This window comes from Ischnura elegans, chromosome 9 (assembly GCF_921293095.1).
Source record: "Ischnura elegans chromosome 9, ioIscEleg1.1, whole genome shotgun sequence".
In the NCBI taxonomy this organism is placed as follows: domain Eukaryota; kingdom Metazoa; phylum Arthropoda; class Insecta; order Odonata; family Coenagrionidae; genus Ischnura; species Ischnura elegans.
This window is the reverse complement of record NC_060254.1, coordinates 115,177,487-115,204,684: the sequence shown is the minus strand read 5'-3', so window position 1 is coordinate 115,204,684 and position 27,198 is coordinate 115,177,487. Positions and strand designations below refer to the sequence as shown.

Below are 27,198 nucleotides of genomic sequence, written 5' to 3'. Positions count from 1 at the left end.
AGGAGGAGGGTATATATATCGAAACACCGCGACAACGGCATCATCAGCCCTGAGGATGTTGGGAAAGTCTCCCAACGAAACGTCGGCCTACACCATGCAGACCCTGACCCGGTTGGAAACCCGAGAAGCTTTCATCCCGTCCAAGTGTTGGTCCCCACACCCATCTCGAAGAGATCCCTCGTCCAACAGTTGGATCCCACAGCCAACTCGATGGAAAGGGCGACTAATATCGCTTCTGCGTCAATCATCGCCATAGCGACGGACTCCCAAACAGTTCTTTTTATAAACAACTCGTAAGTGCACACGTTTGGCGCGCTTGGAGGTAAGTAAATGGGTTTTAAGTTTCCTCTTGCAAGTGAGAAAATATTTCCATTCAATTCCAATTTTAATACTTCTTTTTATACTCTTAGAGCACTTAAAGACGAGATGATAACCGATATGGATAACCGAGCTAAGGATTTTCTTGATGCTTGGGGCCTGAACTGTCTCGTGGAAAAATTTACCGGTGAGTTTGGCTATCGTGTTTCGTTTTTATGCGGAACTCTTATATTATTTCACCGTTCAAGATTTTATCTCTTGGGTTGATGTTATCCTTAGGTAGGATATTGTATTTTTTAAACCTTACGTTTCCTCGAAAATAACTCCGGTCAATTTTCGATGACTACCCGTATGAATTACGCATTTCGTTTCTAATAAAACGAATGCATTTTAACTTAATTAATGTGTACCACAGTATCATTAGTTCTGAATGAAATGTTTGTATTCTCATTTAATCCATTGATGAAAAGTTTCAAGTAGTTTTCCATTAGATTTCAATTTCAATTGGATTGAATTGCAAGTTCATGCACACCGGATAACCTGAGTTCCACTGTACAAAGAGAAATGCAGATACTTATGCACTAATTATGCGAACGACTCTACCCTAAATGTATATAATATCAAAGTGTAATATCAGACACTAGCTTCTTCCAGAGACCTCTTTATTCATTTCATATCACAATTTCTTATTCTCCTCTCCTTCCTTCCAGCTCATATGTAAATGGCTTCCCTCTCAACAATTCCCTCTCTCGTTTCAACAACTCCAATAGAGTATGTGCACTCGGGAGGAATACGACTGAAATGCAGTTTATTCGATAAAGTGTATCGTAAATATCATTACTTTCGATTAACAGCATTAATTGTTGCTTAGTTGGTTTAATAATTACTATTTAATATGCATTGTTTTCGCAACGATATTAGGCAGACGAAAACGCTCATCTATTGGCTCCTCGGTATGTGACGTCATTCTGGTCTATCTCATCAGCGTGCAAGGTGTTTATCGTGTTATGATCGTGTTTATGATTCAATAAACTACGTGTGCATTGGAAAAAGTTGGTGGATCTGATCTGTGTAATGGGAAATACGTTTAAGTGCTTATCGTGGAATCAGGTTTCGTGAGGGTTTCTTCAAATAATATCCCGAAGGTGGATGCTTCAATGATTGACCGTGCTGATTATGTTGGACTATACCTACATGCCTCGGCTCGAAGTTTTAATGTTGAACTGGAGCTTTTTTGTTGTCTTGTCTCATTCATAATAAAGAGAAATGGACGAAAAACCTCATCGGAAATTAGGTCTAACATAAGTGAATTAAGTAAGATTGTTTACACTAGGTAATTGGCCAAAAGTTTGTTAGCACGATTCGAGGGTTTACGGAAGGAAAAGTGCCGGTAGGTAGATAACTATCGATATTTGTATTATTGTCATTTCAAATACCGATCATAATTTAATTTACCTATTTAACTATTTTCTATTCTATTATTATTTAACCTACTGACCCGCGAAAAATAATTTTTCATGTTCAGTTATGGCCCGTGGTGACTGGATGAATATCCATGGTTAATTATTAAACTGCCGTTACTGAGCTGGGTTCTTCTTCTTCTGGGCTATTTAAGGTTTTAAACGTAAGCACAAATAACTGAAGTTACATTTTGGTCCAGTTTAAGCAGTAATCTGATCTTAATTTCTAAAAAAAAGCACTTTCAGTCGACGTATTTGTTCTTTCGTGGAATTAATGTATTCAAAAGCAGAGTTCTGATTATCTCAATGTTTCTACAAGTTATTTTCAGTTCGCTAACATAGATATGTCAGTCAGATGTACATTTTCTTGGTTGAGGTGTATGAATAGCATTTGTGAGGTATGTCTAAAAATTGGTTATTGAAAACTTGGTCCGGATGAATGACGGAAATCTCTCGGGCTGGAAATCAAATGTTTGATAGTTAGATCAGACGATTACTTTTCATTCATTCGGTTTCAATATGCTTCTCGAAGCATTTGTTAGCACAATTTAATAATTGGTTCATTTTATATTTCTTCACAGCATAAGTTTATTGGTTTTCAAGGTACAAGTGTCTTCTTATGACCGGTTGTGCTATCCATTAAGCGAGGAATCCCTGCGCGCGGTGCATTTCCAAAAAGTAGTCCCGACTTGTGATACGTAATAATGAGCTTATTTCACATTCGATTTAGAAAATATTAGCATCACTGTGTTTGGAATTAAATGACAAACATTTTGAATACCCAAACTATCACTTTTTATCGAAAATTAATTTTCCGTTTTTTAGTTAGTAGTACGGGTACAGTTACTAAGTTAGTTACTAATTAGTGACTTAGTTTTCACGAATTAAGTCGTACTATTTTCAAGGATCATCACTGTTTAAGTGTCTCTTAATTTTAATGTCACTATAAATCTGCAAACGAACGCAAATGCGAGAACCGAGGAGTAAGAAATACGATTAGGTAGTTCTAGGTAGAAAAGTTGATAGTCTTGTCGTCAGCGTAACCGAGAAACAAATGAATTAAAAGATGTAGATGATGGCATGTACACACTTTAAATCTAGTTCATAAGGCATTCCATGGCTTCTTTCCAAACTCAGTATACGCTGTAGAGGGGCTCACCCTAAAGAACAAGGAATGTCTGAGAACACGTCGAACAAAATGACGTCACAGCCTTGAGAATATGGCCGACTGGTGTTTCAGCGCATCATTAATTTTGCAAATTTTAATAATTAATATCTCGCTTAAAAAGTACCTCTCTATTCTCAGACTCGGAATTTAGCCTAATTGAGGTGTAAATTCTTTTTTAAGATCACTTCCCAAAAATGTGCACATACTCTATTGGCAACAATCCAAATATAAACATCAAATAAATAATAGGAATCAAAACATAAACATAATATCAAACGTTACAATGCGTATGAACTGCAATATAGAGCTGTGTATCACGAAATTTAGAACTCAAATCGAGGATATATAGACCTATATACTATGGTATCCATATTACAAGGTGTAACATACCACAGAATTTTTAAATAATTTTTCTCCTGATCTAGCTATTCTTGATGTTTACATGTCAAGAAGTTACGGCTGATTTATGTACTGTATAAATAGCTTAAGTTATGAGTAGAAAGTAGCTTCCTTTTCATTTAAAACGTTGGTAACTAATTGCAAAAGAGTATAACCAATAAACATAAAGGCTAGTTTAATTATGTAAATATTTTATATATTTATTTCAGTTCCTTAGTGGAAGATTGTGAGGTGTTGATGGACACTGTGAACTTATAGGAAAATTCCTTGTGAGTTTGTGTCAGTTTGCCTTGAGGTGCCTTGGGTGAAAAGGAAGTTCACTCGTTACCGAAGTGGAAAATGTGTTGCAGTTGGTTTCGACGATTTCAGCCTTCCTGAATTTGGAAAAGTGGACAGAATAATTTCCAACGAAAATGATTGAGTGTTTCGTCTACAAAGCTCTGCACACCTTGGATTTCGACAATTTTTTTATGTTTACGAAGTTCTTGAAACCAGCATAGTAAACTACATCAATGTTGAAAACTTAATATCTTTTCAGCCTGTAATTTATGTGAGAATGCCGGACTATTGCAGCAGAATTGTATGCAGCCTTCAGATATTGTGTAACAAAATGTTTCACCTGAAAATTTGATTCTTTTTAAAAAGTTGCCTCATTTTTTAATATATACGTTTTATTAAAGACCACTGCTTTCTTATATCATTTAACCTATTTGCATTATTTATGGCATTCAATTCCTCATGATAGTGATCCGAGGTGAGTAAGTCTTCAAGGTAACAAGTTGCAGTAAAAATTATGAACCCCAAAATTTACTCTAAGTAAACATTTTATTTTTAAAAAGTGCATTTTCTGACTCTAATGTTCGTCGGAAGTGGCGGAATTAGTACCACGAAAGGATATTATAATGTTACTTTCAAATGGTGGCACTATTAATAATATGAAATATTACCCATTCATTAAACGCTTCGGTAACAATTTCGCAAGGTTGAGGCATCCAATATAGATGGACGTAAGACCCAACGACGCTGACTGTGGTATCCAACTATCTACATCTATCTATCTACAAATTACCCTGCGAGCCACCTCTAGGGTGTTTGGCAGGGGGTGATCAATCACCAGCATGCAGCATGCATTTGGACTCCCACATGCACACCACACCGTCCAAGAAACGTCCCGTATAATAACAAACTATACTACTATATGCTGTTAGAAATAGAATATAGAATAGAAATTCAGAAACATGCAGTAAGTTTTACATAGAACACGCAGTTAAAGGCAGTTGAATCTGTGAAATATCTAGGGGTTAGACTCAATAATGATCTATCGTGGAATAAACATATTCGAGAAATAACGATTTGGTTGTCACAACCATTTCTCACCCAGCCATTTAAAATGGCTCCCTCATCCAACTAACTGGATGGGGCCATAGCAACCATTTAAATTGGATGTGGGATCCAACTATTGGATACAACAGCCAATTTTTTCTTTCAGTGTATGCTTACCAAATAATGATTCCCCACATACAATGACAAACTCAAACAACACGCCCAATTTTGAGACAAATAATGCTGCTTTTATGTATCGCAAAAGCATTCCTTGCAATTATAACTTTATAGATATGAGTAATTTTAAATCAATTTTTAATCGTAGCAGTAATTAATCGTGTTGAGAACTCTGGAAATTTTGGTACAATACGAATGAAAAATAATGAAAGGAGAGGTAAGTAACCGGAAGCATATTATTGCAGTCCATAGTTATACTTAATAATTGAAATACCATACATCATTAACTACATTTGAATCAATCAATCTGATATCTTTAAGTGATTAGTTGTTAAATATTTTGATAAAATGCTGTCACAGATAATTTTTTCATTGAAATTTAATTTTAAAAAATACCACACAATAGAGAAAGCTGATAATATGAACTATTCGAGGGCTCTTCAAATTCTGCTGCAGGCAAAATCGAGGAAAGTAATGCAAAGTTAGTCGCTCTTCTATATAAACGGAGCTCTCTTTTCTGTAAATATTTCATTTAGGATTAAAAAGCTTACGGGTACAATTACGAGCGATTCGGAATTTTGGTGTGTTTGAATCACTCGTAAAAATTTCACTCGTAAAAACCCTTCGTAATTATCTGACTCGGTAGCCATCGGTCGAGATGATTACGAAGGATTGACTACGATGGATACCAAGTAAACAATATGGCGGACTTCATGATGTTAATGTACGCACATGAGAATTTTGATGCCGAGGATTTAATTGATGAGAGAACACAGCGTAATTTCAGGAGAAGAGGAGTCGCCTTTGAACTGAGTGAAAAGGAATACAGAAGCCTTTTTCGCCTCAATGAACGCTGAACGCAAAATCTGATTGACGCCATACATCTCCGAAGCTTCACGGACATCAGCTGTAAGTTATGTAAACAAAGTAAGTACACATGTTTCATGTATGAATATTTATTTTTTTATTCATAGAAATTTTACAGCGATTTCTGCTGGTGATCCAACGTTAAATAAGATTTGAAACGCGAAGAAGTCTAACTTTATTACCGCTGATCATGACATTAATTTTAAATCGGTGTATTTGAATTTGCCCCCAAAACAAATACACCGATGCGCGCAAAGCGCGTACAATGTAAATACGTTCACTCGTTGTTTTCTCAACATTTTCATTTCTGCAGGGAGGGTTATGTGGTGGAGAGTCAACTTCTGGTTGTTGAGAAGCAAATTATGCCTTGCTGGAATGATTATTTACTCAAACTCGATAAGTGCAATTGAATTGTTTTACCGCTCATCCTAAATAATTCGTTTAAAAGTGTTTTAACAGTGCTAATGTCCTTCCGTTACCGTATTTCGCTATTCTAGGATAAGTTTATTCATTGTTCTTCAAGTTAGGCTTTGAACTTCCGTATGAGAACGGTAGTTTTGCGAAAAGTATCCTCGGTCATTAGTTTCTTTTGACCGGACGTTGATTACTATAGTTTTATTGTGTTACTAATTCCGAGCATTGGTATCTTGTATTTAATTGTGTAATATGGGCGTCATTACATATTAGCTTATATCTAACTTAAAATAGCTGAATATATAACCATGAAAATACATTAAGGTTGTTTCTCACTCGCGCATGTAACCGTGTGTATCGATAACTGTTCAACTTTGCCTCAAGATAAACATTCATTTCATTACAGGTATTGGCTACTCTTACCTTCAATGCTGTTGGACAATAAGTGCCATACATAGCTTATGATGCATATATGAACATGGAGAGAAGCTTTTTGTGCCGGGGTGTGGAAGAGGTGACAAAAACTATAAATGACTATCTCTTTAACAATGGGTGACCGTGGACCATAGCCAAAATTCAATATCATAGCGCTGGCGTAGGTATATTCTAACTTGGTTTAAAAATTTATGAACGTCCGTGAATAGTGAACGCAGTAGACTGAATGCTATATTTCTTAGGCAAGTATGTATGCGTCATGCATTAAGTGGTTGGTTTTTACTGGTTATATGTGATGTATGTTTTCCCTTTGAAAATCAGAGTAATAGATGGAACTCACATTGCCATGGTGGCATCTCTAAAAAAATCATGTAGTGTTAAAGGAAAGGGATTATTTAAATTATAACATATATCATTTGATTAGTATGCAAGTGGTGAGTTCATGTGATTTAATAATATTTTATTTTGAAGCAACTAGGGGCAATTACTTTTTAGAAATTTACATTGTAACTCATTACCTGCTGAATGATATTTTAAGTGCCTAATGAGCTTCTTACATTGACTTACCCAACTGGTTTTCCGAAATAGAATATAATTATTATATATCCATGATTATACAAATTGAAACCATGCATATCTGCTAAGATCTATAGCAATAGATCCTCAAATAGCTATGAATAGCCTTAGGAATGGGAGGCATGTTAGGATAAGATTATTTTGACTCATCTTACCTTGCTTTGATTTTAATGGTTTCTGTTCAATTTTTTAATCTTAAGGATTTGATATGTTGCTTTTCTGTTACTGTTGTATTTTTAATTTTTCAGATTAACTCAACCAGATTCTCCCAGGTTCAAATTTGGGTGAGGCTTATGGAGAACCCCTACTAAATCGTAACATTTAAAATACTAATCCAAAGGACGCTGTTCAGTGGTTGTTTGGTTGACGAATTATTTCAATGGAAATACTCTGGTGTGCATTTTTCTCAGAATACCAATCTTTGTATAAATAATAATTCTTAGATCTACCAGGAAGTCTACCATCAGTAAAGGCCTGGTTACATGATACATTAACATGCACAAGTTAATGCTTAAATGATTGAATGCGCGAATGAACATGAAAATGCACTGCATAAGCACCAAACTTGTGTGAACGCAGGAACAGAAAATAGAACCTGTTGTAATGTGGTTCATGCATTTGTTTATGTCCTGTTCCAGTCCACCAAAATCGTTCATGATTTCACGCATTAACTAAGTGTTTATGTACTGTGTAACCAGGCCTTCAGATTGCAGGATAAACCGCTTGACTCCTTGGTGACTTTTTATCACAACAAGCTTGGTATGTACCTTGTTTCACTTGACCCATCATCAAATCTTTCAACATCTAAAACTAATCCAAATAGTTGAATCAATTTTTAGGGTTCTCCAACAAACATTGGTGTTCAATACCAACAGTTTAGATGTCCAAGCCACTTTTTCTCTTCAAATGTGCTGAAACATTTTTTTTGCCCTCTTCATACTGAGCCTCCCAAGGCACACTCACTGTACAATAAGCAGGAGTCTGAATGACAGTCTTTCATGTGTGGTCAAGGTTTATTCTTACTATAGTTAATATTAGTGGGTGTAACTCGGTGGAAATGCTTTATCATAAGATATGAAGGAATAAAAACTTTACTGATTCCACATGATGATTAATTGTGTCTGACCATGGTTTTGTTACAGTGTAACATGTTCAAGGTGAGACCTTTAAAATGGTAAGCTGCAATGAGACCATGGTAGACAATTAATCACCATGTGATAAAAGCAATGTTTTTACTCCTTCAACTGCTACCTTTCTTACTATTCCTCAGCTTATACCATTTCTGCTTCATTTTCTATTTGGTTTCCCTCCTTAGGTGTAGGTATGTCCACAATGGTATGCAGCGGAGATTACTTTCTGCCAATGAGAATGGAATTACTCATTAATTTGATGATTGCTTGCATTATTTGTCTTTTATGAAAGTGATTAATGAGGATCATAGGTTTTCCATCCATAATGGTTGTTGATACTCAATATTCAATAATAAATCCATTATGGCCTACAAAATTTTATATTTCTATGATATGCTGTACTTTCTCAACTTCACATTAATGTGATCCATGAATGTGATGTATACCAACACCTTATATAACGTTATTTCTATTGCAGTACATCAACGATACTATGTGTTGTTCTTTTCTTTGAAAATAAAGACAATTCAAAGCCAAGATGTATGTTAATGATGCTATTTTTTATATAACCTTGACCTTGTATAAGATAAATTTAAATGTTCACCTATAATAGTGACAAACCTAATGGATTAGAATAGCATTAATTTTATAACAGTATCTTTTAGAAACCAAGATGAGTCGTAGATTGAGCCAATAGGATTAAGCGAGAGGCTAATTAGAATATTTTTGAATAGGAGAGTAAATTTTTTGTAACAATTACATATATTGTGTTTCTTACCCTATTTAATTACAAGAAATTAGAATTGGGCATGAATTATATATGCACTGCATTAAGAATATTCTTGCAGGTCTAATTGCATACTAAACCCCTATGTAGATCAAACTCTATTTTTATCTTTTTCACATCTTAAACCTCCCTCCATTCCTATTCACCTTCTACTTTTCTTTTCATTACTGGAATTTTTTTATCTTGAACTTTGAAAAAATGGGCATTTCTCTCATTGCTCCTATCTTCCAGCATTAATTTTTGTCCTAGGCATAATTTAAGTTGATTAAAATGTGCAGGGGGATAGAAACATGTATGAGTGTTAGGTTATGGAAAGTGGATTCAGCACAGAAGTAGTAATTCTTATGGCACAGAATAACTTTCAATGAAAAACAATAGGCTGGAAAGTTCACACAAACACTAAATTAGAGCTCAGAGCTAATTTCAGGCTAAAATCTAAAACCCCAAGAGGAAATGGCCACATAAGTTGGGCCATTTTGTTGCACATACTATGTAGTAGCACATACAAGGTATATAAGCTATTCCTCTTGGGATATTATGCAAGACTTGCTTTAGAGTCGCCCGCCTCGTCTTGAGAATTGAAACAATGGTGCTTGGTGTGGTAGTTTGATTTGAGGAGGAAGTGAGTGAGCTTGAGTGGGGATTAGAAATTAAGAGGGTCTGAATAATTATGGAAAGTGGATTAGAAGTGGAAATAAGTGTTGAAACACTCTTAGTAGATGTGGAAAGAGATTTTGAGGTTTACGGGGTCGGGTCAAAGGAAGAAAGATCACTTGAGTCTACGTATTCACTATTTTTTTCTTTATCTACCTGGCTTTCTGGTGAATTCTGTTGCTGAAATAACCAATGATTCTATTTTGTGACATACTCAACTTAGCTACACTTGGGGTCTGCTACGCTAATGCTAGTATTACCTCAATATCAAAAATGATTAGTATTTCCTGCAAGTCTTCATGCCCGTGTGTCGCATTCTTCCGTATCAGTGCTATCATACATTTTTTAATATGATTAAGCTCACTAAATTTAAGGGCTCCACTCCCAGTCTGGGTGCCCTCACGATTGTAGCACGCTACTTTAGAGGCAGATTTCAAATCTTGCCAACGCCGAGGGAAAATTAATTAATCACAACAAATGTTATGAGATTCTTAAATGGCAATTTATGGAAACATAGTTTCTCAGCAACATATACGATGCTACAAAATTTTCCATTATTGAGTAAGCAGTTATTTTTACGTTTCATTTAAGCTAATCACTCTGTAAAAATAATTAATATATAAGAAAACGATCATTTACCGAAAAATATGGATCAGATATGGAAGAATAAGAGGCTAATGTAACGTAAATAGAAAGAACTAATACGCTTAATGGTTTATTAATAGAAAAAATAAATCATTCATGTCGCAATACGTTTCATTTTATATAGTGTACCTTCAATGAATTGCAGAAGCATATATTTCTGCTCAGCGATAACTTCATATTTACGCCCTTGTTTACTTTAATTTACGCCATGCTACTGAGGAATCCGTAAACAAATGAAGGAAATTACAACGTTGCCACAACCACCACTCGTGATCCATCTCATTACGAAGGCTCCAATACGACTTCGAGACGAAAATTTCAAACACACCAATTACCCTTCGTGTTGGTGAGCACTCGTAATGGACCGCTCGTGATGGTGAGTGAGTGGAATTATTACGAGCGATTCAAACACAACCCCCTAGCGCGCCAATCCTTTGCCGATTACATTTCGTTTCTTTTTTGTTTCGGCGATTCGGCGAGTGCCCCGTTGAAAGCGACTCTTGACGCCCCCCCTCCCGATCGAGTGGGAAATGAATAGCATCCGCTTGGAATGATCGTTCGCCGTTCGGGAGGATTATACTGGAGCGGCGGAAATAAAAAAAGACGCTTGAATAGCACTCACTCGGTGAAAAGGAAAGAGGAGAGTTTGTCCACGAAACACCGATGGTTCTTGGTTTAGAACAAAAACATCGAGAGTTTTGGCAGAGTGTTGTTTTGTCTGCGATTGCACAGAGAAATGTGCCGAAAATAAATATAATTAACTGAGTCGAATAACGATGAGATTTCTCGCTTGCTCGAGGTTGCGCAATGGATAGCCTCAAAAGAATACAGAAGAATATTAAAAAGAATAATAATTGGAAGTTATTACGAGTTGGAAATGCTTCCTATTTACAGTGAAGATAACTCTGCAATTACCAATGTTTATTAGAGTTGCAATACCGAACGGTTTTTAAGCCATTTTTTGGTATGTGTATAATGTACGAGTACTCATGAAGGAGGCTTGGTAGCGAAAACCATTTGTTCCTTAACCCTTAATAAATAGTAGGGGTTACTAAGTTATCTTCAATCAGTGGCGTAACTAGGAATATTCTTTGGGGGGGATGAAGGGAGGGACTACATTTGATGTGTTATATTCTAAAAAAAACTGGGATTGTATTTTAGTATTATGTTTATATACTTTCTATCAGTTGTATTTTTCCTGCAATTATGTTGTTGGGAACACAATAAAAACCAATAAATTTAAAAATAATTAATTTAAAGGGCCTTCGCAGGGAGACCCCCCTGGCAATGGGTGTTCCGGGAAATTTTTTGATAAACGAAATGCTTGGAAATACATTTTACGTAATTTTGGCTGTTAAAATTTAACTTGAAGCAGATGCAGTTATTATGCGTCAAAAATAGACAATAGTTTTAATATTTTTTTCTTTCTCTGAGGCTCCGGGGGGCCAAAATGGAGGGCGCTCGCTGGATACACCCCGGGATGTTGTGCGACCTCCCTCCCTCCCCACTTATCTCTCTCACTCTCTCCGTCACCATGGATACGAGGCCACTCCCACCCACCCACCCGCTGGGGACCAACCCCCTCCCCACAGGGATATTGCGTGGGAGGGACAGCGCGCAACACCGCCTACCGCCCAACCCGAAGACCTTCCCCCTCTGTTGCTGCTGCTGGTGGTATACGACTTAAGGACTTCATCGTGAGAGCTACGCACAAGTGGGCACCCTGTCCAGAGCGGAAGGAAAACAGGAAAAAAAACAACATCGCCAACTGGTGGCACCCCAAATGCAGTCAAGCCAAATTGCAGAGGCGAAATAAACGAATAACGGAAGCGATTGCACCGGGTCCTGTCGGTCCCCTTCCCCCCATCACATCCTGCCACACTCTTCACGAAATCTTGGGGCGGGGGGAGGTAGGAGGAAACGATAGGAAAGCATTTTTCTCCAATTGCATTGCAAGGAAGACCGCCCGATTGCTGTTCGCTTGGAATGGGAAAGATTAAAAAAAATACGCAGCGGGATCGCGATCTGGACTAATCGGAGAGCGGAGTGGTTTGGTGGGAGACGGATACTGAAGCGAATGGGCGACACAAAGCCGGGGGAGGAAATGCAAGAGGAAAAATTATAGAGGACGGAAGGTCATCCGGACGGCTGCAATAAGCATCTCCACATCGCAGTGCAGACCAGCCCGCACATTCAGCCGCATTGCAAAGTACTCGGCCAGTCTGTCCGGGCGGAGCGCCAGACACGACGGATCACAGAGCACAAAGGGGCTCCTTATTCTTGAGAGACGACGCGCAGCCACTGCCGGACTCAATCGCGAGTGAAAGCACTCCTCAAACACCGCCGTGGTCCTGCTCGCTGCATCAACAGTGAGAGAATTCCCCGCACCGATGTGCAGTCGCCATGCAGCTCGGCGGATGAAAGGTATGATGGGGCCGTGGCTCAAAAAAAAGGGACAACGGCAAAGCACCCACACATATGGAAAAATATTTTGCGCACATTGGCAATGCATTGAGCACATTCGACGAGCAGCATACCGAGTCATCGCATAAAATTTATCTAGTGTGAGATCGATTTCTTTTTACTAGAGTTAGACAGGTTATATAGCTAGGCAAAATGTGGTATTAATTTATGCGAGACAAACAAAGCAACAATGACATGTTGGCTCCCACACGATAAATAAAAGCAACATGTACATTCAATTCAATTCATAAAATCACCCAGGTGGGTATAAAAACTACTAAAGTTTTCATGGAAGTTCACAGACCGATCAAGACATCATCACATTGGCGTAATAAACAAACTTCATTTATTGGTTTTAAATCCGCTTAACGTTTTGCGTATCTCTTTTTATAACATTTAACATGATACATAATTAAACAAAAAGAAGATAAACAAGATTATCTTCATCTATCATTTCAGGAAATCTAGCCAAGGGATTTCTCGAAAGGGATAGTTTTAGGAGAACACAATATTGAACAAAATGAGAGCAAGGATTGCAATATTTCGAAAACGCAACTAGGAGAATCAATGCCGCTAAGAGGATGCCTGGCGAGAGATAGAGGGAGCAAGCAGCGACAGAAGAGGCGACAACCGATGCACACACAGGTCGAGCGGCTATTGCCGCGAGGCACACTTGATCGCACCCAATCGCCGATTCATAGCAGATACAAGCGGGGATGACGCGGACTTCACGCTGGCAAGGTAAGCACTTAACGCGCCTAGCGGAGACGAGCTTCTCGGAGCGGCATCGCTCCATGGATACGCAGATTACCGCATCATCCCGGGAAAACGCTCTCCATTCTACTGCTAACCACTGCGTAAACCTTCGACCTGAAGCCACTACGCTTCCCATCAAGAAAAATATAATTTAATAACACTTACTTTTCTTATAGTAGTATTATAAGTAGTATTAGAAAACTAAGTGTTACAAAAAGGATCTCTAGGCTTCAGACATAAAAAAAGTCATAATTTACGCCTCTTATACATTACAATTCAATATCTCGGGCATTTTCGAGCTAAATCATACACCGCAAGTGATTTTGTAGCGAAATGTTCCGGCAAACGCATAACAGAGGTTTTCTTGTAGTTCTTTGATAATGCATTTTTTAGTTCGCAGTTTAACTAGAGTAGTTGCCACAAAATAAACCTGAAAAAGTTGCAACAACCAACAAATCTAGGTCGTCAATGTGCACCATAGGTGAATTTCGTGCATTCAGTAAATTCTCAAGAGCCCAATACAACAACCTTTCTTGCAATTTGAAATCTAATTTCCCTTAAATTAAATTTCACCGAATAAAATAAAATATACTTCATAATTGATTACACGTAGGTACTCCCACAATTTATTTAATAATTAATAATCTCGATAGCCATTACATCGGAGCATAAAGGAAGATATGTACAATAATATGAGTAGGAAAAATATTGCTAGGAGAGAATACTTCTAGAGGAATATTAAATTTTATACATTTAGAATTAAGTAAACGAAAATGTTTTGATTAGCCTGTAAACATAGTTAGCAGTGGGTATTATATCTATAGAAATTAATATTTTTTATTTCAACTGGCAGCGTTATCCCAGTTCACATACTTTTCTGCCGGTAATTGTAAAACAGACTACAGAAACATTTTTACGAGGTCTGAAGATTTTTTCTGCATAAAACCAATGGAAATGAACATTGTTCAAGCGGGCAGTGCGATGAGTACGGGAAAGAATGACAGAAAGATAACGCTTGCATTTCGGATTGCAGATGCTCACGCAACGGAGAAGATCCGACCCTGCACCTCAATTTGCAAACTTAACCGCTACCTGAGCCACACTTCCCCGCGGTTGTGCACATCGTCCGGCCCAAAACCCTTTCTTCCCCGCCCTCTTGACCCCGGCTATTCCCCCAGCCCAACCGTATCATCACTCCCAGTACTCTTTCTCCCTACGTACACAATACATTACAAAACCTCGCCCCATTCCCCCCTCATCCTCCTCGCCATGCCATCATCATGCGCGACTTAGTTGTTCTATTCTCGATCCTCCACGTCTGGTAGTAGGCATTCAGATTTTTTCAATATCCCAGACTCCCGATGCCCCCCACCACCCAGACTATTTGGTTTGAAGTGCCCGCTCCAGAGCCCTACCCTCGCCTTAATTCCCTTCCTCTCTCCACTTACGGCCGGACCGGGCCCGATGGGGTGGGAGGATGGGGAGGAGAAAGATGAGAGAGGTGGCTTATGAGAAGGGAGAGAGAGAGAGAGAGAGAGGGCAAAGAGATATGGACAAAAGCGTAGGGCGAGAAGAGATCCGTTGGTGCAGTCAAAGCGAATGGTGAGGGTGGATAAATGGAGGGAGGGTGTACGTATAAAAGTTGGAGGAAGAGAGAATGGTTAATGTCGCTCTCGTGGGGACTACCGATGGTCAGTCGCCCTAATGAGGGTTCACCCTCGACTCCGAGCCTAATCCGACCCTTTCCCGGGGTCCGAGCTCGCGACGGATGGACCCAAAACACCGGGAGGGCCCCCACCCATGTGGGCCACGTGTAGTACAATTTTGATTTTATAGTTCCTCTCGTGCTATCAACAATTTATTGCCTTTATCGTCTTCTTGATGACACCAGAAATACGGTCCTTTTTTGATCGTCTTTCTACGATGATTTTCAAGAATTTTGTCCAATGTGCGCTAAAAGTCCCCTTTTGACTTGGCAACGGCGCAGCCATCATCTGTGGGGTGAGGTGAGAAAGCCCTATCGGGCCCAAAGCGTCCGACAGCCAAGAATGCCAAACTGCCCTGACCTTGGATTTGGAAAATTTTATGCTTACTAACTTGAATGTAGGTGGAGATTTTAACATAATTTATATGGAATGGGAGACTTTCAGCTTTATTCGTGTCCTGGCGTGTTTGGATATAATGAGCAGAAGCCTCGACATTTGGTCTACTTAACATTCTTCGATTTCATTTTCATTATGAATTAATAGTCTCTGGTTTACGTTTAGTACCTAAATTAACGGTCACACTTGGTCGTATAAGGAGATTTTTTAGTTTCCTTGCCTTGCAATCAGGGATGCCGACTTAGGAAAAATATTGGGGGGGCCCAAACCAGGGATATTGCCCCAGGAAATTTTATAAGTATTGAGTTTTATATTTTTTAAGCATTATAGAAGACTCATATGATCAACATTAGAACAGTGATAACTTTAATCTCGATATCTGGACACTCCGGGAAAAATCAAAAGGCTGACACATTTTTTTCTCACACCCATACCGAATTTTTGAGGGGTCTCGGGCCCCCTCAAGCCCCATGGAGTCGGCACAACTGCTTGCAGTATTACGAATGTGATATGATCCTATTTCTGAATTTTTGCTTTGTGTAGCTGCAACCGACAGGTTTTGATTTCAGTCGGGATCTTCCCTCTCGATCTGTTGATAGTTCCAAATAAACTAGTAAGGTTACTCTTCAGTCTCTGCAAGGTAAAGAGAAGTAAATGAACAAGTTATAATCCTTCTTTTTCATAAATAGGTGGAAATCAACTATATTACCACATGGCATCCGGGACGCATATCATTTGGCCAGAGATGATATTTTCCAAGATAAGGAAAAAGCATTCATGAAGTAATTTTTATCCGTATCCACAGCTACCCACGCTTTTTGAATGTACTTACTGGGCTTTCTCGGAATGAATGACGAAAATGGATAACGGGTTTTAGTGGTGAAAAGTAATTGTTACGTAGGGCCCCAAAATTTAGAATACACTACAAAGTCATGTAATCTATTTGTTCTGATCCTTGACAATGCCCGTCACCTCAGAGCTGATGCTGCCCAATAGCTCCTTTAGCAATTTCAATGGGACGTTTTCGAGCACCCGTTCAATGTCGACATAGCGCCGTGTGACTTCATATTTACGCTGAAATGAAGAATTGGCTAGGAGGGAAGCGTTTTCAAACGGGCGATGAGCTTCAAGGGAAAGGCAAAATTCGCAGCAAGTCATTGGCGGCAACAACCTATGAAAAAGTATAGTAAAGCTCGTCCACAGGCTCGATATATCCTTAATAGCCGAGACGATTCTGTCGACAGGATACCACAATTTTACTCAACATTTAGCTATGAAATAATTTTTAATCGATCACTTCGTCTTCTGTTCATGAACCATTGGAGGTTGAAAACATACGGGCCCTAGTAAATCCTCGGGTCCAGACGAAATCCCTTCTCGCTTGTATAAAGAACTAGCCACAGAAATTTCCCTCTACTTGCAGTCAATATTCAGTAAATCCAACAAGGAACACGAAGTACCTAATAACTGGAAAATTGCCTAAGTTAAGTAGTATATGATTCCTTATTGCACGCGGGAAAAACATCTAAAATATTTCGGTTTTGCAGTTAATTTCTCAAACCTTATCCTTGTGATCGTTTATACCATAATAAATTTTCACGCTCATGTATCTCCAGGTTTGTGAACAACTTTTAAAATCCGTATTATTGGCCAAAGTAGGATCAAAATTACGTTTATTTGGAAGCTGTATCAATTAAAATACGAATGGGGTACCACAGAGGCGTAACTATGGGGAGATGAGCGGATGTATCCCCTCAAAGCTTCAGAGAAATCAAAAAATTATTTAAAATTTTGTTTGGATTGGATACATAATAACTGCCTCTGTTTAAAAATAAATTATAAGCGCCAAAATGATGAAAATGCTTTTTCAGGCATGTAATTTTTCAAATATTTTCCTGAACTCCCCATTTCTTGGGAGGGGGGGGGGGTTACCCCCACTAATCTTCCTCATCCTCCTGCAAAGTATATCTCTAGTTACTCCGCTGGGGTCCCAGATGGACCCCATTTGGTAACCAACGTTCTAGACAGAATGTCTGACTGTTTTGAAAATGTTTGAATGTGTGACTGAATCTTTATTAATTAATTATTAATATATATATTAATTCTTTTAGATAACTAATTTAATTATAAACAATTGATACTATTAGGCATTATTATTTTTGTGTCCTGTCATCAAGATTGGGATTTTGGCGATTTTCATGAGTAACATCTAAATCTACATCTACATAATACTCTGCGAGCCACCTCTAGGGTGTTTGGCAGGGGGTGATCAATCACCAGCATGCAGCACGCATTTGGACTCCTACATGCACACCACACCGTCCAAAAAACGTCCCGTATAATAACAATCTATACTAATATATGCTGTTAGAAATAGAATATCGATAGACATTCAGAAACATGCATTAAGTTTTACATAGGTTAGTAGGCTACTCTACAAGTCATGCAATCTATTTACGAGGTCTATTGCTGCCATTATAATCTCTTATTGATCGTGGAAAAAATGACATTCGGAATCTGTCTGTTCTGCAATCTATCTCTCTTATTTTATTTATATGATCTGATCTTCCGTAGTACGTTGGCGTCCGCAAGATATGGTTAACTTCGTCAGAAAAGACACTGCTCTTGAATTTATCTAAAAGGTTTAGTCTATTTTTCAATCTACGGTCCGACAGAGATTGCCATCCGAGTTTATCTAAGAGGTCAGTTACACTAACAAGACTATCGTAACGACCTATGAAACACCTGGCAGCTCTTCTTTGCACGCGTTCTAACTCTGTTATTAAGCCTTTTTCATGAGAGACCCAAACACTGGCAGCGTATTCCAAATGTGGTCTAACGAGGGAAAAGTAGCTAATTGCTCTCACTTTGTCGTCGCACTTTCCTAATATTCTTTTAACAAACCCCATTTTACGATTAGCTTGACCGGTTATTTCTCGAATATGTTTATTCCACGATAGATCATTATTGAGTCTAACCCCAGAATTTCACGGATTCAACTGCCTTTAACTGGGTGCCCCAAATGATATAGTTACGCTCTAGGGAGTTATTCTTCTTCCAGAAATTCATTACGACGCAATTTTCCAAATTTAATTCCAACTGCCAAGCATCGCACCAAGCTTGGATAGCAGCAAGGTCATTCGTTAGTTCATCTATATCTTTGCTGGAACGGATTTCTCTGTAAACTACAGCGTCGTCTGCATATAATCGCAACTTACTCTGCACTACTTCGCCAATGTCGTTTATATAAAGAAGGAATAGGAGTGGGCCAATGACACTACCCTGTGGAACGCCAGAAGTGACTCTAACCTCATTGGAGACTGCACCGTCTAATACTACTCTTTGTACGCGGTCGCTCAAAAATTCTCTAAACCAGGAAATGACATCTTCGTCTAGACCATAAGATTTCAGTTTTATTATTAACTTTCCGTGGGGTACTTTATCAAATGCGTTTTTTAAATCAAGAAAAATCGCGTCTACTGGAATGTTGTCTACCCCGGAGACTAAAATACCGTGGGCGAAAAGCGCTAACTGAGTTTCGCACGATCTGCTTTTCTTGAATCCATGTTGAGTTCCCATTAATAAGTTTTGCGCGTCTAGGTGTTTCATTACCGAGCTGACTACGATGTGTTCAAGGACTTTCCAAGAGATGGACGTTAAGGATATCGGCCTGTAATTAGATGGCTGTTCCTTGTCTCCACTTTTAAACATTGGCGTTATATTAGCGATTTTCCAGTCATTAGGTACTTCGTGTTGCTTGATGGATTTACTGAATATTAACTGCAAGTAGGGGGCAATTTCTGAGGTTAGTTCTTTATATACGCCAGAAGGGATTTCGTCTGGACCAGGTGATTTATTTGGACTAAGCGATTTCTATATATTTTCTATTCCGAGCGTACTAATGTCAATAGCTGGCATCTTATGTATACTGGGATTGCCATCGGTCTCGGGTGAGTTTTCGGAAGGCTCCGTAAACACGCTCTTAAAGTAGGAATTTAATAAATTGGCTTTATCGTAACTGCTTGTCAACACATCTCCATTGTCGTTTCTCAGCGAACATACGGTAGATCGTTTACCTTGAACTTCCCTAGCATATGATCAAAATGCTTTTGGGTTATCCTGTAACTGCTCTACTAGTGTTTTTTTTTTAAATTCGTGAACGCATTCCTGAACGCTTCCTTCGTGGCGGCTTTAGTCAACCTATATTTTTTAATTATTAGCTCGCGTTCATTAGCGGATAAATCCGTGCTGACTTTTTTCATTTTAGCATGACACGCTATCTGTCGCCTCAATGATTTTCTCACTTCCGCGTCGTACCATCTCGGTTCGCTGCCTTCTTTTACTATTTTACTAGGGATGTAGGTATTTATTCCCGAAGTTACGAGCGAAAGAAAAGCTTTCCAAGTATTCTCTACATTTAACTTTAATACTGATTCTTGAAACTCGGGGAAAGCATTTTTCAGATGACTCTTAAACCCATCAAAATCAGCTCTTTTAAAAATGAAAACTTTACGCTCTTTTTTAAAGTTTACAGCGGTATTTAGAGAAATTTTGCAGTTACTACCCGATGGTCACTTATTCCTTCGACAGTGCCAACATTTATTACCTGATGTGGTATATTTGTCGCTAATAAATCAAGAATATTTTCTCCTCTGTGTGGTGCGGATACTATTTGAAACAATGATATAAATGTAAAAGTTTGTATTAAAGCCTCTCAGATCTATTTATCCCTCCCACCAGGAATGAAGCTATAAGTCTCCCAATCTATAGAAGGTACGTTGAAATCTCCACCCACAATCAAGTTTCTTATAGGATACTTGGATGCTTTGCTGTTTATTTGATTTTGAAAATCCAACATTGACGTTATGTGTTTGTAACATGTGATCAAAAAAATTTTTATCATGGGGTTGTGTTTACTTATCCTACTGTCAGTCGTCTCACACTGTGTGAATGTTCTTAGAGTAATATTACAATTATCGCACGGTCCTCTGTCCTGTTTTACGTTCCTTCACTGGTGATCTTCAGTACATGTCGTCCGTTCGTAAAATCCGTACATTTTCCCGGTGAAATACTGTTTCGTCGTATCGGACTACGCAAAATTGTAGAAATATGTAAAATATATATCTGTGATTGAGAGTTCGTGTTCTTCACAGTGGTAGTTCTCTGCTCGTTTCAGCTATATCCCCTATTACAGTGGTAATTCACAGTCAAAATAGTAGACTCGATTTTTCTTGATTTCAAAATAGCATTTGATAAAGTACACCACGGGAAGTTAATAATAAAACTGAAATCTTATGGCCTAGATGATCTGATGATGATGTCATTTCCTGGATAAGAGAGCTTTTGAACGACCGCGTCCAAAGAGTAGTATTAGATGGTGTAGTCTCCAATAAGGTTGAGGTCATTTCTGGCGTCCCCCAGGGTGGTGTCATTGGCCCACTCATATTCCTTCTTTACATGAACGACACTGGCGAAGTAGTACACAGTAGGCTACGATTATTTTCGGACGACTCGGTAGTAATAGACTGCAAATCAGAGATATTGAAATCGTTATTCTTCCCTCGTACTATCAACAATAGCAATGGTGTCTCAATTACTAGAATTATTCGCGTCACTCCCTCGGACGACTCTCTGCATGTTTTGTTTTTCTTTTTAGGTTTACACTTGCATGGAGTTTCGTCTTCACTGCTGCATGTTGAAGATTAGTCGCCCCCTGCCAAACACAATGGTGTTAGGTGTAGATCTAGAATTTACTAATAGGTTGACTGTTGTGTATCCTACTGACTTATGTATTCCTTAATTCATGTTTCAGAAAGTTTCCTTTTTTTAAGGCCGCTTAACACGGTGAATTTTATTTCGCAAGATCATTCTAATGATCTTTCGAATGACCATCATTAACCGTGTGTAACGGAAATTTCCTGCGATCGAATGATCATTTGAGGAAAATTTTAGGCCTGTTCTAATTTGCTTCTACATCTACATTATACCCTGCGAGCCACCTATAGGGTGTTTGGCAGGGGGTGATCAATCACCAACATGCAGCATGCAAGAGGACCGCCACATGCACACCACACAGTCAAAGAAATATTATGCACACTAGAAAAATATACATGCTTATTCATTAAAAAATTGCTAATGGTTAGTAATTCCTAGAGCAAATACATGCAAGGTTAGAACTACGAAAAACATGCAATGGGTGATCCTAGCGAGCGTTGCCATTAATGCTTTCAATTGAGACAACATTGCTATCCTTAATAGCACGAGGGAAGAATGACATTTTAAATCTCTCTGTTTTGCAGTCTATTTATTTTATTTTTTTCTCATGATCGCGTCTACTATAGTACGATGGTAAACGAAGGATATGCTTCACGTCGTCTGAGAAAATATTATCTTCGAGTTTCCTAAGTAAGTTAAGCCTATACTTCGATCTACGCTCCTGTAAAGATTCCCATCCTAACTCGTTTAACATACTTGAAACGCTGCACTTTTTGTCGTAACAACTCATCACAAATCTGGCCGCCCTGCGCTGTACTCGATTAATTTCACCTGTTAGTCCTACCTCGTAAGGGTCCCACACGCTAGCAGCATATTCCAAGTGAGGCCTCACTAGAGTCAGGTAGCTTATTTCTTTCACCTTTTTTGGGCATTTACCGAGAATTCTTTTTACAAATCCAAGTTTACGGTTGCTTGAATGATTTCCGTGAATGATATGAGCGCACGGCGTCCATCTTGCCGTTGGCATACACCTCGGTATTTTAAGATCATATTTAAAATTTTGGAAGCAAAGTAACCATATGCAAAGCTCAAATTATAATATGTACTTTGAGAGAACATAAATTCACAAACATCAATTGTCTAAAATGGGTAATTCGGAAATGACATTCGGGATATTCAATGAATAAAAACGTCGTTTTTCTCCTCGATTGCTTCAATATTTTGTTTAATTTACAATTATTAAAATATATTACATGAGATGAGCGCTGAAGTTTGGGTTGAGAGCCCCAATTAATGACAAAATCTCTGTTTATTCGGTGAACACAGTAGAACGAAAATGAGCCGTTACGTTATCTTGGCTCCCCTATGAAATCACAATATTGCCTATCTCTCATCATTGAAGGTAAACATAAGAATTAAATTTCAAGCATTTCCCAATTTGCTTGAATGATTCCGTGAATAATATAAATGATATGGTCATTTGAAGAGTAAGTTTCCTTGTGATCATGTTCTAGAGCGCACTATCTTGAAGCAGAATGATCGTTGCCCTTCAGCGAAAACAACTTATTTTAACTTATGTACTTCGTTACGAGTTCACAAAACGCACGATTTATGAAAGTGGTTTTCCGCTATCAATTCGTACCGTTCTAATCTCTACTTAGTACGTCATAACCCACCGAAAGACGAATGAATTTAATTCGAATGATCTTTCGAATGAAAATTCACCGTGTAAAGCGGCCTTTATGCCTTCTCATCTTGTCTGTATGAGCAGTTGGCAAGTTTTTCCTTTGCATGAATGTGGACGTATTTGTTAGCATGCAATTTTCAATTCTTTGCAACTTTCCAATTCCCAGGTCAGCAGGGCTATTCAGGAACTCTTTACGCGGTCGCGAAGACGAAAGATTCCGTTTACGTGGTTACGCCGCGTAAACATTCGAAGACGCGTAATTTGCTATTCAGTAGGCTTCACGAAAACAATTTCGTGCCTTCCCCTCCGCGGTAGTGGGGAAGTCGAAGATACCCGAAGTTTTCCTGCAATACGTCACTGCGAGCCAATCAGAGAAAATCGGCATGCAATTGTCCTCGACAAACAAAAATAGAGCGAGATTCAGCTGGTAAGTGCAATGCTATTGAATTATAACGTTGATTAATGAAAAGTATGTTGTACACTTTTAAATACAAGTGAGAGCTCAACGTGTATATTAATATTGAAGGTGAGTGCGTTGGAAATATGTATGCGATTAGACACCTAAGATTACAGTGAGTAATTGGGATAAAAACTTGTAAATGAGAGGAATTTGGCGTTATTATGCATTTGCTTATGCCAGATTTGGTTATGCCTTTGCTTTGATGGACCCATTTTAATGATAATACAAGTATTTGATTGAAGTAGTCAGTTTCGTCGTATCGTTTATCGCAGAATTGGCCGGATAATTAGTTATAGGGAATGAAAATGGTAATGTAAACAGTCCTCATGAGTGTGGTAAAATGTTTTGAAAATTGTTATCAACCGCAAGCGATGTCCTAAGATTAGTTTGCTTAATTATTGGAAGACTGTAGATAAGAAAGGATAATTTTACGGGATAAGAGCTGGTAACAGGGTGCTAAGAAGACGGAAAATAAGGTGAACAAAACCCCTCAAAATAGATAAAAATAAGAATCTATTTACAACGGACTGCCTATCATTACGTTGCAACCCTGAATTCAATGTTCACAATTTGTATCCTGGCATTAATATTTAAGAGTTATGGTACTGACGAAATGCACCTCAACATTTGTCGCTAACGTATATAAGTACACCTAACTTTTTAGAATAGAAGTGACATTAAGTTCATATTTTTATTGAATAAATTCAAATCTTCTTCATTTTGTAGTAGTTTCAATTTAAGAGATACCTTGGGAATTTTTAAATTATGTACAAAGTCAAGTGAAGGAGTTTCTACCTCATAATTTTGGATCTTCTTAAAAATCAATCACGCTATAATATTATATAGGTAGCAAATTTGCAGCATCTAAAGTCATCAGCACACCTAAAAATATCACTTTCTTACTACCGTTCCTAAGAAAAAGGAAGCACAGCCTGAATGGGTGGCAATTGATATGAACTGAGCTATAGTGATGACTGTTATACTTTTATCCTGAAGTACCTCACAATCAAGAAGGTTAAGAGACCCAAGCAGAGATAATTGTTAAGGGAAATTTCTACCTAGTGAAAGAAATTATATGTCTTATGCAAGTAACAGAAAAATGCATGAAAAAATAATGGATGAAACATGACCCATTCGTAATATTTCTTTTCTCATTTTAGTCCATTCTGATGAGGTTGGTGGCAACTACAGGGTATCCCTTCTACGAGGGATCCCATGATTAATTTTAAGGTGGAAAACCGTAGTTTGACCACCAACAAAAGCAATGGTAGTGTATCAATTGGTGATTTACCAATGCATTAGGTAACCTGTTAATAATCGCTTGTCTAATAGTTCTGGACTTGTTTAATATGCCTCTTCCAAGAATTAGGGACTCTGCAAGAGCTGGAATCTCCATAATAATCAGCCTCGTCTGGGAAGGGAAAACCAGCCCCTACACACATATTATGAAGTACAACACAAGAATAAACTATCAATCCTGATTTTATTGGTGTACACTCCAGCACTCAATGCCTCAGCAATGATATGAACCTAGAGTTAAGAACCCCCATGCACCTCTCAATAGACTTCATAATTTGCTTATGGGCTTCAGTTTAATAAGTTTCAGGGGTACCTACTTGGCCTGCCACATAGTATTCCAGTCTGGGGCCAGTGGTGGTGTGGGTTACCTAAGCCACCTATCATTCATTACACTGTTTTTAATATATTCGGTGCTCAAGGATACAGATATGATATAAAATTATTCTTTCTTTTCGATGCAAGGAGTTTACTTTTAAAAAATCAAGGTCATTACTTCCAATATATTATTAATATCATATAATGTATGCTAAATTATGTACCAGATGATTATTTTTCTAAATTTATACCAAACAACGAACACTGATATCCACTCTCCCAAGTACATTTCATTTCCCAATGCATGGCTGATTGATTCCATATGTGTATCGACATAACTGATAATCTGGAAAAATTGATGCTTGCAAATTACTGTTAAATAAAATAGGAATGACTTAGAAATGATACTCTCTTACTTTATTTCCTTTGAGCTTACCTGTAATTATTTAGTAACTATAAAGAATAGCGAAATGCAACCGTTTTTCTGGAGGTGGTATCAGTTACCACCACGTTTCAAATTGTTTAAGAGCTTGTTTCACAAGCATGTTATTAATATGCTTCTGAGTGGGTTTTCATAGCATATGGAATGAGAGTAGTTACAAGAGACATAAGCTGTGGATGAAGAATGGGTTTCATGATATAGCGAATATGAATCATTAAATTACAGGGGGTGGTGAGCTGTAATTTGGTAAAAGTTTGTAATATGAATAGAAGTGTGGCATTATCACCAAATTCTTTTCAATGCTACATTTCTGATCCCATACTAATGGAAACAGCCTAGGTAAAGTTGATGAACATCCAGAGCAACATCTCCATTAATCGGTTACTTACATCATGCCATATTATAATGCAGGAAATTTAACGAAAGGAACTGGATCCTTTATTGTGAATGCATAAATACCTATTAACTGTGTTAGGCCTATTTGTAGGAATACCTCGACTATCACCAATTAATTTGAGAAGGACTGGCATGTAAGGTAATGATGATTTAGAAACACTCAAGAGAATAATTTTCAGAGTCAAGGTCTAATCCATGATAAATTATTAAAATAAATTACAATGTTGGTTTGATTATTCTCCAACAGTATAAATTTGTTGGAAAATGCTATGTAGACAGTAATGGGCTCATCACAATTTGTTCCAAAAATTCATGGGCATCTACATCAGCAGCAATTCATGCTTAATTTTATATTACTCTACTCTGCTCATTTTCTATTGATGGGAATTATATATCTTTGGTCAATATGGGAGGAGAATTCTATGCTTCTGTAACCTCTTCAACTTCTCTGCTGACAGAGGGATGGCCAAGTCCCAAATTATTGTCACTACCAGTAGCTGCCACGCCCATAAAATTGCAGTGCACAATATATCTAGATTTAGGTAGGTATTCCATGTACAATTTTCACTAACTTACATAGGGATAGTGGTTGATGTGGTTTAGTAATATACCTTCAAATGCATTCGTACTACAAGAGCTCTTTGAGCTGGAATCATGTGGGGACATAAAATATTTATTAGCTTCCAAGCTCAATCTTTATCCAATATTTTCCCTGAAATACTTCTTATGTTAATACAAAAGGGTCATATACAGTGAGTCCTCGTTTAACGTCACTTACCGTTCCTGAAAAATGTGACGATAAACGAAATGACGTTAATCGAAGCACATTATCCCATAAGAAACAATGTAAAAAGTGAATATCGGGTCCTGGACCTCACAATTCCTACGTGAAAAAATTTTAGCGTATCATATTTGGGCCATTTTTTACGATGGGAATGCCAAACTATGGCATAAATACGAGTCCCTGTCTTCATCGACGGCAATACCAGCAGCGACGTACATCCTTCTCCATTTTTGTATCTTCCCGCATTTGTTTTTTCGGCTTCGCTATGGTGGTCACCCGTTCGAGCGTCGCTTGGGCATCATCATCGCTGAAACATCGTCGCAGTTACAGGAACCAAGGTTATTGAGAACACGGCGAAAAAGTGACGACAAATACTCCGAGTTCTACACGGAAAAATTCCTAGAAATCACTTTTCAGGTTCCAGAA

At 38.1% G+C, this 27,198-nt stretch overlaps 2 long non-coding RNA genes across 2 annotated transcripts; both read left to right on the top strand.

Annotated features, from left to right (window-relative positions):
• The first annotated feature begins 285 nt into the window (after positions 1 to 285).
• On the top strand, positions 286 to 4,050 carry LOC124164844. Its single transcript, XR_006866100.1, has 3 exons — positions 286 to 322; positions 411 to 505; positions 3,555 to 4,050. It is a non-coding gene; the product is annotated as an uncharacterized LOC124164844 (long non-coding RNA).
• A 1,374-nt stretch (positions 4,051 to 5,424) lies between these two features.
• On the top strand, positions 5,425 to 8,804 carry LOC124164845. Its single transcript, XR_006866101.1, has 2 exons — positions 5,425 to 6,640; positions 7,386 to 8,804. It is a non-coding gene; the product is annotated as an uncharacterized LOC124164845 (long non-coding RNA).
• Positions 8,805 to 27,198: the final 18,394 nt, after the last annotated feature.